This window comes from Heterodontus francisci, chromosome 16 (assembly GCF_036365525.1).
Source record: "Heterodontus francisci isolate sHetFra1 chromosome 16, sHetFra1.hap1, whole genome shotgun sequence".
NCBI lineage: Eukaryota > Metazoa > Chordata > Chondrichthyes > Heterodontiformes > Heterodontidae > Heterodontus > Heterodontus francisci.
This window is the reverse complement of record NC_090386.1, coordinates 82586252-82598760: the sequence shown is the minus strand read 5'-3', so window position 1 is coordinate 82598760 and position 12509 is coordinate 82586252. Positions and strand designations below refer to the sequence as shown.

The 12509-nt window shown below is 45.0% G+C and overlaps 1 protein-coding gene across 1 annotated transcript in view; it reads right to left on the bottom strand.

Moving 5' to 3' along the window:
• LOC137378259 (translocating chain-associated membrane protein 1-like 1) overlaps window positions 1–12509 on the bottom strand; it is a 125205-nt gene that overhangs the window by 88322 nt on the left and 24374 nt on the right. The window lies entirely within an intron of this gene.

Sequence of the window (12509 nt, the reverse complement as noted above, 5' to 3'; positions counted from 1 at the left end):
TTCTCAAATTTCTTTGGTTGAAGGAACCCTTTTAAAATGGATTAGTAATCTTCTTTGGCCTCCTTATCTCGAGAGACAATGGGCAAGCGCCTGGAGGTGGTCAGTGGTGTGTGGAGCAGCGCCTGGAGTGGCTATAAAGGCCAATTCTAGAGTGACAGGCTCTTCCACAGGTGCTGCGGAAAAATTTGTTTGTCGGGGTTGTTACACAGTTGGCTCTCCCCTTGCACCGCTGTCTTTTTTCCTGCCAACTGCCAAGTCTCTTCGACTCGCCACACTTTAGCCCCGACTTTATGACTGCCCGCCAGCTCTGGCGAACGCTGGCAACTGACTCCCACGACTTGTGATCAATGTCACAGGACTTCATGTCGCGTTTGCAGACGTCTTTAAAGCGGAGACATGGACGGCCGGTGAGTCTGATACCAGTGGCGAGCTCGCTGTCCAATGTGTCTTTGGGGATCCTGCCATCTTCCATGCGGCTCACATGGCCAAGCCATCTCAAGCGCCGCTGACTCAGTAGTGTGTATAAGCTGGGGATGCTGGCCGCCTCGAGGACTTCTGCGTTGGAGATACGGTCCTGCCACCTGATGCCAAGTATTCTCCGGAGGCAGCGAAGATGGAATGAATTGAGACGTCGCTCTTGGCTGGCATACGTTGTCCAGGCCTCGCTGCCATAGAGCAAGTTACTGAGGACACAGGCCTGATACACTCAGACTTTTGTGTTCCGTGTCAGTGTGCCATTTTCCCACACTCTCTTGGCCAGTCTGGACATAGCAGTGGAAGTCTTTCCCATGCGCTTGTTGATTTTTGCATCTAGAGACAGGTTACTGGTGATAGTTGAGCCTAGGTCTTGAACCACTTCCAGAGCGTGGTCGCCAATATTGATGGATGGAGCATTTTTGACGTCCAGCCCCACGATGTTCGTTTTCTTGAGGCTGATGGTTAGGCCAAATTCATTGCAGGCAGCCGCAAACCTGTCGATGAGACTCTGCAGGCACTCTTCAGTGTGAGATGTTAAAGCAGCATCGTCAGCAAACCCTGATGAGGACTTTCCGTACTTTGGACTTCGCTCTTAGATGGGCAAGGTTGAACAACCTGCCCCCTGATCTTGTGTGGAGGAAAATTCCTTCTTCAGAGGACTTGAACGCATGTGCCATGGACTCCCATATCAATTAACTGCTACAAATGCCTTGCATATTTACATTTCTGAATGTAAAATTGATCAGCATCCTGTTAAAGGGATTTACGTGAAATTGTGCCAGGACTATCTGCTATAGTGAACATTCATGCATTTAGTGACATGAAAACTTTTATCTACCCTTCAGCTGAAAGGTAACCTACAGGTTCAGCAACACCTGCCTGCTCTTCCTGGAGTGGCTCCTGCAAGGAACACCCACCATTTCAGGTGTAACCCTCCATCGCCTGCCGATTCACTCCACAGCCACTGAGTGTTTCCATGGTTTTCTTCCTCCCCCTCTGCTATTTACCAGCCTGTGCTGGAATGTCACTGGCACCCTGCCTGGTGCGTGGCATTTCTGCTATTGGGACACCACCAATAACAGCAAGCACCCAAACTGCCCCAACGCAGTAAAGGGTACTGTTCACATTATTTTGCAGATCCCTGGAAAGTTTCTACGAACTCCCACGGGTCCGTGCACCCCAGTTTGAGAACCCTGAACTATAAAACAAAAAATGTCAGCAGATATTATCACTGAACCACTGACACTTAATCAGACCAACATTCCACACAAAGCGTTGTAAGTTCCTCATTAGCATTCCATAGAATCTTCTTTCAGAGAAATTTGAGAATTCACACTGTTCTTACCTGTCAAAATAGTTTCTTATTCCAACCACAATTGATTGGTTGCCTTACCTTCAAAGGAATTAAGGCTTTAAAATGCGAATCTTTCTATGTTCCTCAATTCTACGTTAGATTTTGAAAAATTGTTCAGACAAGGTAACTAATTCAAAAGCAGCATTAAATATACCATGAATGACAACCTGATAGAAAAATTCTACTGGAATAATTATTTCCAGGACTGTGTGTTTTATTTGCAGCAAAACTGAAAATTGAAGAGGGTAATGAGCTCCTTAAACTACTGTTTCAAGATTGATATAGATTATATATATATTTATTTGGTGTATTGTACACTGTGTTCCAGTCATTTCTCCTGATATTTCCTTACATGGCTCAGTGTCAGAATTTTTTTATTGATTGATTTGTCAGCAGCGGCTCAGTTGGCATCACTCTCACCTCCGAGTCAGAAGGTTGTGGGTTCAAGCACAACAAGCTAGGCAGACATACAGAGCAGTACTGATGGACTGTTGCACTGACAGAGGTGCCATCTTTTGAGTAAGTCATTAAACAGAGGCACCCTCTGCCCTCTCAGGACGTAAAAGATCCCATGATACCATTTTGAAGAAGAACAGGGCAGTTATCCCTGTGGTCCTGGCCAATATTTATCCCTCAATCAAGATCACCAAAACAGATTATCTGGTCATCATCATATTGCTGGAAGTTTGCAGTGCACAAATTAACTGTCGCGTTTCCGACATTACAAAAGTGACTACGCTTCAAAAGAATCATTGGCTATGAAAAGCTTTGGGATGCCCAGTGGTCATAAAAGCTTTTTTAAAAAACGCACTTTGTTAAGCGCCTTGGAGTATCTTGCTATGCTAAAGGTGCTATATAAATCCAAGTTGTTGCTAATATACATATTTGCTGTTGCAACATAATTGATGGGCAAATAAATTTGATTAGTTGGTTTAGTCTGTGTAAAGCTGGCTTAGCATGTTTTGTGCTATCCAATTGACTCACAGCATAGTAGGAATCCTATACTATTTCCAGTGAACAAATAACTCTAGAGCTAAATTATCTGCGGCTAGAAAGCAAAGGCACTTATGGAAGCTACAAACATACTTAATCAAAAAAATGTTTAAAAAGTCCAAAATGTAAAGAAGTATGTGTAACCAGCAGGGATAGGAGATTTCAAAAGCACAACTTTCTTCCCATGTTATAACTGCATTAAAACACACAAATATAAACTGTCGAGATTTTTATTCAGGAGGTTGCCAAAATAAAACCAGACTTGCAACAACTACAACTTGTATTTAAACAGTTTCTTTAGCAAAATGTCCATTGTACTTCTCAGGTCGGGGGGTTGGGTGGATGGGGAGTCAAGCCCAACCAGAAACAGCAGAAATTTTTGTCCAAAATGTAATCAAAGAGATATATTTTCTGGAGACATTTGAAGGTAGGGAATGTTGCAATGGGGAAGAAGTGAGGGAGAAACTTCCAAGACAGCTGAAAGTTCTGCTAACAGCAGTAGAGTGGAAGAGGGGAGAAAAATGCAATGTAAATTAGTGGTATAGGAAAAGCAGAGCATATAAAATGAGAGTATTGGAGGATGTTGCAACGTTGAGGAGCAGTGAAATCATGGAAAAATTTCTAGATAAGGAAGAAGATTTTGAAGTTGATGAGTGATGGGGGTTGACAAGGACAGGTTCATATGGATAGGAGATGGACAGCAGAATTATGGGTGAGTTGAGAGTTTATAGAAGGTGAAGTTTGGCAGAGTGTTGGAGAAGTCAAGTCTGGAGGTCACAAAGGCATAAATGAGAGTTTCAATGGCAGCGTGGCACAAGAACACAAGATAGAGATGAGTGGAAATACCCGAGGTGGAAATAGGTATACTCAGCTTAGGGGTGAGTAGTTGATCATCAAGATTATACATCATTTGGTTGATTAGGAAGGGAGGTGAGCTCAGGGCCAAAGATATGGAGACTCTGACACAGGGCTGAACAGAATGGCTTTGGTCTCAATGTTGAGCCTCAAAGTCCTGGATGATCCAAAACCTGACGTTATCAAGCAACTGGAGAGTATAGCAAAAAAAATTCAATGATGATATAAAATGAAGTATCATTGGCATATACATGAAAACAGATTTCATGCTTATGGATACCATTACCTTAGGGTAACTTATGGATCTGGAATAGGAGGGAGACCAAGGATGGAAAGTTGACCTTGCATGCACAGAATTAGAAGTCATTAAAATGGACTTAGTACTGGACCCGAAAACCAGCAACATAAATAAAGTTCTGAAGAAAGGTCATCAATCTGAAATGTTACCTCTGTTGCTCCTTCCGCAGAGTGTTTCCAGCATTTTCTGTTTTTATTTGTGACACAAATATATATTTGTATGCAGGTCAGGTTACATCAATCAGGTAAACTCCTTGCTACCGCACCAGAACCTCACAAGTAGATTACACTGAGCTTTAAAAGGAATATATAGTAGTGATTTTCTGAAAGGCACAGAAGAACTTGCACCATATAAATTACCATTAGGGAATACTTAAATCGATTACCCTAATTATCAAACTGCCTCAGCTTGTTTTTTTTTTGCCTATATTTTTAGTAACAACACAATGCATCATAAAACAATGCAGTACATCCAAATGACAGCTATAGAAAGAGTCAATTCACTACAACTTCTCTGACAGGAACAGGGGGCATTAAGTATTCAAATAGTGATCTTCACCAGTCTAATTTGTAATGAAAGTGTGAACATAAATAGGCAGTGACTATCCTGCTATTGACACCAAACAAAACATGCAGCAATGAACAGCGCTTAACTGCAGAAATAATGTCAGCACATTTTATCCCAAACATAAGGCATGCCTGAAGCCTGACCTCAGAAGCTTATCCCAAGTTGTTTGATTCACAACTTATTTTTTTTAATTCATTCATGGGATGTGGGCATCGCTGGCTAGGCTAGAATTATTGCCAATCCCTAATTGCCCTTGAGGTGGTGGTGGTGAGCTGCCTTCTTGAACCACTGCAGTCCATGTGGGATAGGTACCCTAATAATCAAACCGCATCAGCTTGTTTTTTTTTTGCTTTTAGGAAGTAAGTTCCAGGATTTTGACCCAGCGACAGTGAAGGAACGGCAATATAGTTCCAAGTCAGTATGGTGTGCGCCTTGGAGTGGGACTTGCAGATGGTGGTGTTCCCATGCATTTGCTGCCCTTGCCCATCTAGGTGGTAGAGGTTGCAGGTTTGGAAGGTGCTATCTAAGGAGCCATGGTGCATTTATGCAGTGCATCTTGTAGATGGTACACACTGCTGCCAGTGTGCTTCAGTGGTAGAGTGAGTGAATGTTTGTGAATGGGGTGCCAATCAAGCAGGCTGCGTTGTCCTGGATGGTGTCGAGCTCCTTGAGTGTTGTTTGAGCTGCACTCATCCAGGCAAGTGGAGAGTATTCCATCACACTCCTGAGTTGTGCCTTGTAGATGGTGGGCAAGCTTTGGGGAGTCAGGAGGTGAGTTATTCGCCGCAGGATTCCTAGCCTCTGACCTGTTCTTGTAGCCACGGTATTTATATGGACACTCCAGTTCAGTTTCTGCTCAATGGTAACCCCCAGAATGTTGATAGTGGGGGATTCAGCGATGGTAATGCCATTGAACATCTGAGGGAGATGGTTAGATTCTGTCTTGTTGGAGATGGTCATTGCCTGGCACTTGTGTGGCACAAATGTTACTTGCCACACATCAGCCCAAGCCTGGATATTGTCCAGGTCTTGCTGCATTTCTACACGGAATGCTTCAGCATCGGGAGGAGTTGTGAATGGTGCTGAACATTGTGCAATCATCAGCAAACATCCCCACTTCTGACCTTATGATTGAAGGAAGATCACTGATGAAGTAGCTAAAGATGGTTGGGCCTAGGATACTACCATAAGGAACTGCTGCAGTGATGTCCTGGAGCTCAGATGATTGACCTCCAACAACCACAACCATCTTGCTTTGTGCTAGGTATGACTCCAACCAGCGGAGAGTTTCCCCCCCCGATTCCCATTGACTCCAGTTTTGCTGGGGCTCCTTGATGCCATACTCAGTCAAATGCTGTCTTGACATCATGGGCAGTCACTCTCACCTCACCTCTAGAGTTCAGCTCTTTTGTCCATGTTTGAACCAAGGCTGTAATGAGGTCAGGTGCTGAGTGGCCCTGGCGGAACCCAAACTAAGCTTCACTGAGCAGGTTATTGCTAAGCAAGTGCCGCTTGATAACACTGTCGATGACACCTTCCATCACTTTACTGATGATTGAGAGTAGACTGATGGGGCAGTGATTGGCTGGGTTGGACATGTCCTGCCTTTTGTGTACAGGACATCCTGGGCAATTTTCCACATTGCCGGGTAGATGCCAGTGTTGTAGCTGTACTGGAACAGCTTGGCTAGGGGTGCAGCAAGTTCTGGAGCACACATAAACATGCATTGAGAGCAATCTAGATCCACATCAGGCAAGGAGGCTCAAAAACATGCTTTACAACTCATATCATGATTCTTTAACAAGAAATTATGGATTTACAGAATGGTATAGCACACTAGGATGACTATTGGCATCTTGTGCCTGTGCCAGCTCTTTGATAGAGCTATCCAATTAGTCCCATTCCCCCCACTCTGCCCCAACAGTCGTGTAATTTTTTCCCTACAAGTATTTATCTAATTCACTTTTGAAAATTATTATAGAATTGATTTCTTTCACCCTTTCAGGCAGTGCAATCCAGATTCTAACAACTCACTGCATTGAAAAAAAATCCTTGTTTGCCTCTGGTTCTTTTAATTCTTCAATTTGTTTTCTCTGGTTACCAACCATCTGCCAATGGAACAGTTTTTCTTTATTTATTCTACTGAAACGGTTTTGAAAATATTAAACAATTCTCCTCCAAACTCCTCTTAACCTTTTCCACTATAAGGAGAACGCCACACACCTGAAGTCCCTCATTCCCGCTACCAGCCCTGGATACTAAGGGAATCATGGGATATGGGGTAGGGCAGGAAAAGTGGAGTTGATGTAAAAGTTCAGCCATGATCTTATAGAATCGCAGCACAGGCTCAAGGGGCCACATGGCCTACTCCAGATCTTATTTCGAATGTTCTTATTCTGCTAAATCTCTTCTGCTCCCCTCGAAGGTCTTGACATCCTTCGTAAAGTATGATGGCTAGAATTGAACAATACTCCAGCTGTAGCCTAACCAGTGTTTTATTAAAGTTTAGCATAACGTCCTTACCTTTGTATTCTCTGCCTCTATTTATACAACCAAGCCCCATCCAAAATGCTTTTTTGACAGCCTGCTCAGCTTGTCGTGCCATCTTCAAAGACACAAGTGTCAACATTTTAAGTTGCACAATCGCTTAGAATGCTTCTCTGATGACTTAGCAAGTTGAAAGGTGGTGTATACAGACCAGAAAGGTAATGGGTTCCATCCACAGTCAGTGTTGAATTTGATGTCCTCTGCCAGGCAGTAGGACATTAATGCATTGCTTGCATCTCCCTTTTGTCCTTCTCTTCTGCCTCCTCTGCTTCCAATCATGCAAAGAACCTCAACTGTCTTATCCTCCTTTCTTGTATGCCTTCCTTCCCAACCAAGCTGAACATCTCACAAGGTCGACTCTTCCATAGCCCTGAATCCACTCTTCCTCTAGTTTCACTCCTATTCCCCTCTTCCTCAGAGTTCATCTTGTCCATGCGACTCACCTCCTGCTCTCTTGACCCCATTCCCAATAAACTACTCACCACGCAACTCTCTTCCTGGTACCCATCCTAGGTAACATTGTAAATAATTCCTTCTCCTCAGATACGATCATCCTCCACACTCTTATTCAAAACTACCATCATCACCCACCCCTGCCCTCATCATCACTCTCCCTCCTCAAAAACCCAGCCTCAACCTCTCTGCCCTCACAAATTATCACCCCATCTCCAACCTCCTTTTCCTCTTCAAAGTCCTTCAATGTGTTGCCATCTTCCAAACCTGTACCCATCTTTTGCAAAACTCTTTTAATTTATTCAATGTTTTCAACCCTGCCACCTCATCAAAACAGCTCTCATCAGTCACAAATAACATCCTTTATGACTCTGACCATGGTGCACTATCCTTCCTTAACCTTCTCAAGTTCTCTGCATCATTTGGCATGGTCGACATACCATCTAACCATACCAATTAAAGGCCTGCTACCCGACCCACACCCAACGACATGTGTCGGGTCCAGGTCGGGTCAGGTTGCACTTCCGGGTCGGGTCGGACACGCTCTATCACAGGTAAGTGGCTCCAATGTTAATTTAATTTTTGGACTAGAAAGGTGGTTTTATTACAGTTATTTTAAGCTTTTTGCAGCGGCGACAGGGAGAGCGAGGTGGCAGCTGGGTAAGCAAGTCCTATATATTTGGGCAGCGGCTGAACCCGAAACACTACACCTGTAGTGTCTCCCACCCGCCCTCCTCCTCCAACCAAACAAAAAAGGACTCGGTGGTGTGTAGATAAGGTAAGGCTTTTTCTATTTCTTTTTTTTTCATGTGATTGGTAAAAACTTTTCGTTCCTTTTTCGTTTATCTAAGTTAAGACTAAGTTAAGCTTAAGATTAAAAATGGCAGGAGATCTCAGACCCGTGTTATGCTCCTCTTGCTCAATGTGGGAGCTCAGGGACACGGCTGATGTCCCCGACTCCTTCACGTGCTGGAAGTGTGTCCAGCTGCAGCTCTTGTTAGACCGTATGATGGCTCTCGAGCTGCGGATGGACTCACTTTGGAGCATCCGCAATGCTGAGGAGGTTGTGGATAGCACGTTTAGCGAATTGGTCACACCGCAGATTAGGATTGCTGAGGGAGAAAGGAAATGGGTGACCAAAAGGCAGAGAAAGAGCAGGAAGGCAGCGCAGGTGTCCCCTGCGGTCATCTCCCTCCAAAACAGGTACACCGTTTTCTATACTGTTGAGAGAGATGGCTCACCAGGGGAAGGCAGCAGTAGCCAGGTTCATGGCACCGTGGCTGGCTCTGCTGTTCAGAAGGGCGGGAAAAAGAGTGGAAGGGCTATAGTCATAGCGGATTCGATTGTAAGAGGAGTAGATAGGCGGTTCTGTGGTCAAAAACGAGACTCCCGAATGGTATGTTGCCTCCCAGGTGCACAGGTCAGGGATGTCTCAGATCGGCTGCAGAACATTCTGAAGGGGGAGGGTGAACAGACAGTTGTCGTTGTGCACATAGGCACCAATGATATAGGTAAAAAACGGGATGAGGTCCTACAAGCAGAATTTAGGGAGTTAGGAGCCAAGTTAAAAAGTAGGACCTCAGAGGTAATAATCTCAGGATTGCTACCAGTGCCACGTGCTAGTCAGAGTAGAAAAGAAAGAATAGTCAGGATGAACGCGCGGCTTGAGATGGTGCAGGAGGGAGGGGTTCAGATTTTTGGGACCGGTTCTGGGGGAGGTGGGACTATTACAAATTGGACGGTCTACACCTGGGCCGGACTGGAACCAATGTCCTTGGGGGTGCTTTTGCTAACGCTGTTGGGGAGGGTTTAAACTAATGTGGCAGGGGGATGGGAACCAAATGAGGAGGTCAGTGGACAGTAAGGAGGTAGTAACTAAAGCCTGTAAGGAACTAGATAATGAAGTTAACGTGACCAAGGGGAAGAGTAGGCAGGGAGCAGATGATGAACGCAAAGGGACTGGTGGTCTGAGGTGCATTTGTTTTAATGCAAGAAGTGCAGTAGGTAAGGCAGATTAACTTAGGGCTTGGATTAGTACCTGGGACTATGATGTTATTGCTATTACTGAGACTTGGTTGAGGGAAGTGCACAATTGGCAACTAAATATCCCAGGATATCGATGCTTCAGGCGGGATAGAGAGGGAGGTAAAAGGGGTGGAGGAGTTGCATTACTGGTCAAAGAGAATATCACAGCTGTGCTGAAGGAGGGCACTATGGAGGACTCGAGCAGTGAGGCAATATGGGCAGAACTCAGAAATAGGAAGGGTGCGGTAACAATGTTGGGGCTGTACTACAGGCCTCCCAACAGCGAGCGTGAGATAGAGGTACAAATATGTAAACAGATTATGGAAAGATGCAGGAGCAACAGGGTGGTGGTGATAGGAGATTTTAATTTTCCCAACATTGACTGGGATTCACTTAGTGTTAGAGGTCTAGATGGGGCAGAATTTGTAAGGAGCATCCAGGAGGGTTTTCTAGAGCAGTATGTAAATAGTCCAACTCGGGAAGGGGCCATACTGGACCTGGTGTTGGGGAATGAGCCTGGCCAGGTGGTTGAAGTTTCAGTAGGGGACTACTTTGGGAATAGTGATCACAATTCCGTAAGTTTTAGAATACTCATGGACAAAGACGAGAGTGGTCCTAAAGGAAGAGTGCTAAATTGGGGGAAGGCCAACTATACCAAAATTTGGCAGGAGCTGGGGAATGTAGATTGGGAGCAGCTGTTTGAATATAAATCCACATTTGATATGTGGGAGGCTTTTAAAGAGAGGTTGATTAGCATGCAGGAGAGACATGTTCCTGTCAAAATGAGGGATAGAAATGGCAAGATTAGGGAACCATGGATGACAGGTGAAATTGTGAGACTAGCTAAGAGGAAAAAGGAAGCATACATAAGGTCTAGGCGGCTGAAGGAAGACGAAGCTTTGGAAGAATATCGGGAATGTCGGACCAATCTGAAACGAGGAATTAAGAGGGCTAAAAGGGGTCATGAAATATCTTTAGCAAACAGGGTTAAGGAAAATCCCAAAGCCTTTTATTCATATATAAGGAGCAAGAGGGTAACTAGAAAAAGGATTGGCCCACTCAAGGACAAAGGAGGAAAATTATGCATGGAGTCAGAGAAAATGGGTGAGATTCTAAACGAGTACTTTGCATCGGTATTCACCGAGGAGAGGGACATGACGGATGTTGAGGTTAGGGACAGATGTTTGATTACTCTAGGTCAAGTCGGCATAAGGAGGGAGGAAGTGTTGGGTATTCTAAAAGGCATTAAGGTGGACATGTCCCCAGGTCCGGATGGGATCTATCCCAGGTTACTGAGGGAAGCGAGAGAGGAAATAGCTGGGGCCTTAACAGATATCTTTGCACAATCCTTAAACACGGGTGAGGTCCCGGAGGACTGGAGAATTGCTAATGTAGTCCCCTTGTTTAAGAAGGGTAGCAGGGATAATCCAGGTAATTATAGACCGGTGAGCCTGACGTCAGTGGTAGGGAAGCTGCTGGAGAAGATACTGAGGGATAAGATCTATTCCCATCTGGAAGAAAATGGGCTTATCAGAGATAGGCAACATGGTTTTGTGCAGGGAAGGTCATGTCTTACCAACTTAATAGAATTCTTTGAGGAAGTGACAAAGTTGATTGATGAGGGAAGAGCTGTAGATGTCATATACATGGACTTCAGTAAGGCATTTGATAAGGTTCCCCATGGTAGGTTGATGGAGAAAGTGAAGTCGCATGGGGTCCAGGGTGTACTAGCTAGATGGATAAAGAACTGGCTGGGCAACAGGAGACAGAGAGTAGCAGTGGAAGGGAGTTTCTCAAAATGGAGACGTGTGACCAGTGGTGTTCCACAGGGATCCGTGCTGGGACCACTGTTGTTTGTGATATACATAAATGATTTGGAGGAAAGTATAGGTGGTCTGATTAGCAAGTTTGCAGACGACACTAAGATTGGTGGAGTAGCAGATAGTGAAGGGGACTGTCAGAGAATACAGCAGAATATACAAAGATTGGAGAGTTGGGCAGAGAAATGGCAGATGGAGTTCAATCAGGGCAAATGCGAGGTGATGCATTTTGGAAGATCCAATTCAAGAGTGAATTATGCAGTAAATGGAAAAGTCCTGGGGAAAATTGATGTACAGAGAGATTTGGGTGTTCAGGTCCATTGTTCCCTGAAGGTGGCAACGCAGGTCAATAGAGTGGTCAAGAAGGCATACGGCATGCTTTCCTTCATCAGACGGGGTATTGAGTACAAGAGTTGGCAGGTCATGTTACAGTTGTATAGGACTTTGGTTCGGCCACATTTGGAATACTGCGTGCAGTTCTGGTCGCCACATTACCAAAAGGATGTGGATGCTTTGGAGAGGGTGCAGAGGAGGTTCACCAAGATGTTGCCTGGTATGGAGGGCGCTAGCTATGAAGAGAGGTTGAGTAGATTAGGATTATTTTCATTAGAAAGACGGAGGTTGAGGGGGGACCTGATTGAGGTGTACAAAATCATGAGAGGTATAGACAGGGTGGATAGCAAGAAGCCTTTTCCCAGAGTGGGGGATTCAATTACTAGGGGTCACGAGTTCAAAGTGAGAGGGGAAAAGTTTAGGGGGGGGATATGCGTGGAAAGTTCTTTACGCAGAGGGTGGTGGGTGCCTGGAACGCGTTGCCAGCGGAGGTGGTAGACGCAGGCACGATAGCTTCTTTTAAGATGTATCTAGACAGATACATGAATGGGCAGGAAGCAAAGAGATACAGACCCTTAGAAAATAGGTGACAGGTTTAGACAGAGGATCTGGATCGGCGCAGGCTTGGAGGGCCGAAGGGCCCGTTCCTGTGCTGTAATTTTCTTTGTTCTTTGTGCAGATCAGCAAGAAAGTGAAAAACGGAAGGCAAGTTAACTGATGGTCGGGTCAGGCACGGGAAAAAAAATGCAAGGACGCGGGCCGGGTCAGGCTCGGATCGGATGTGGTC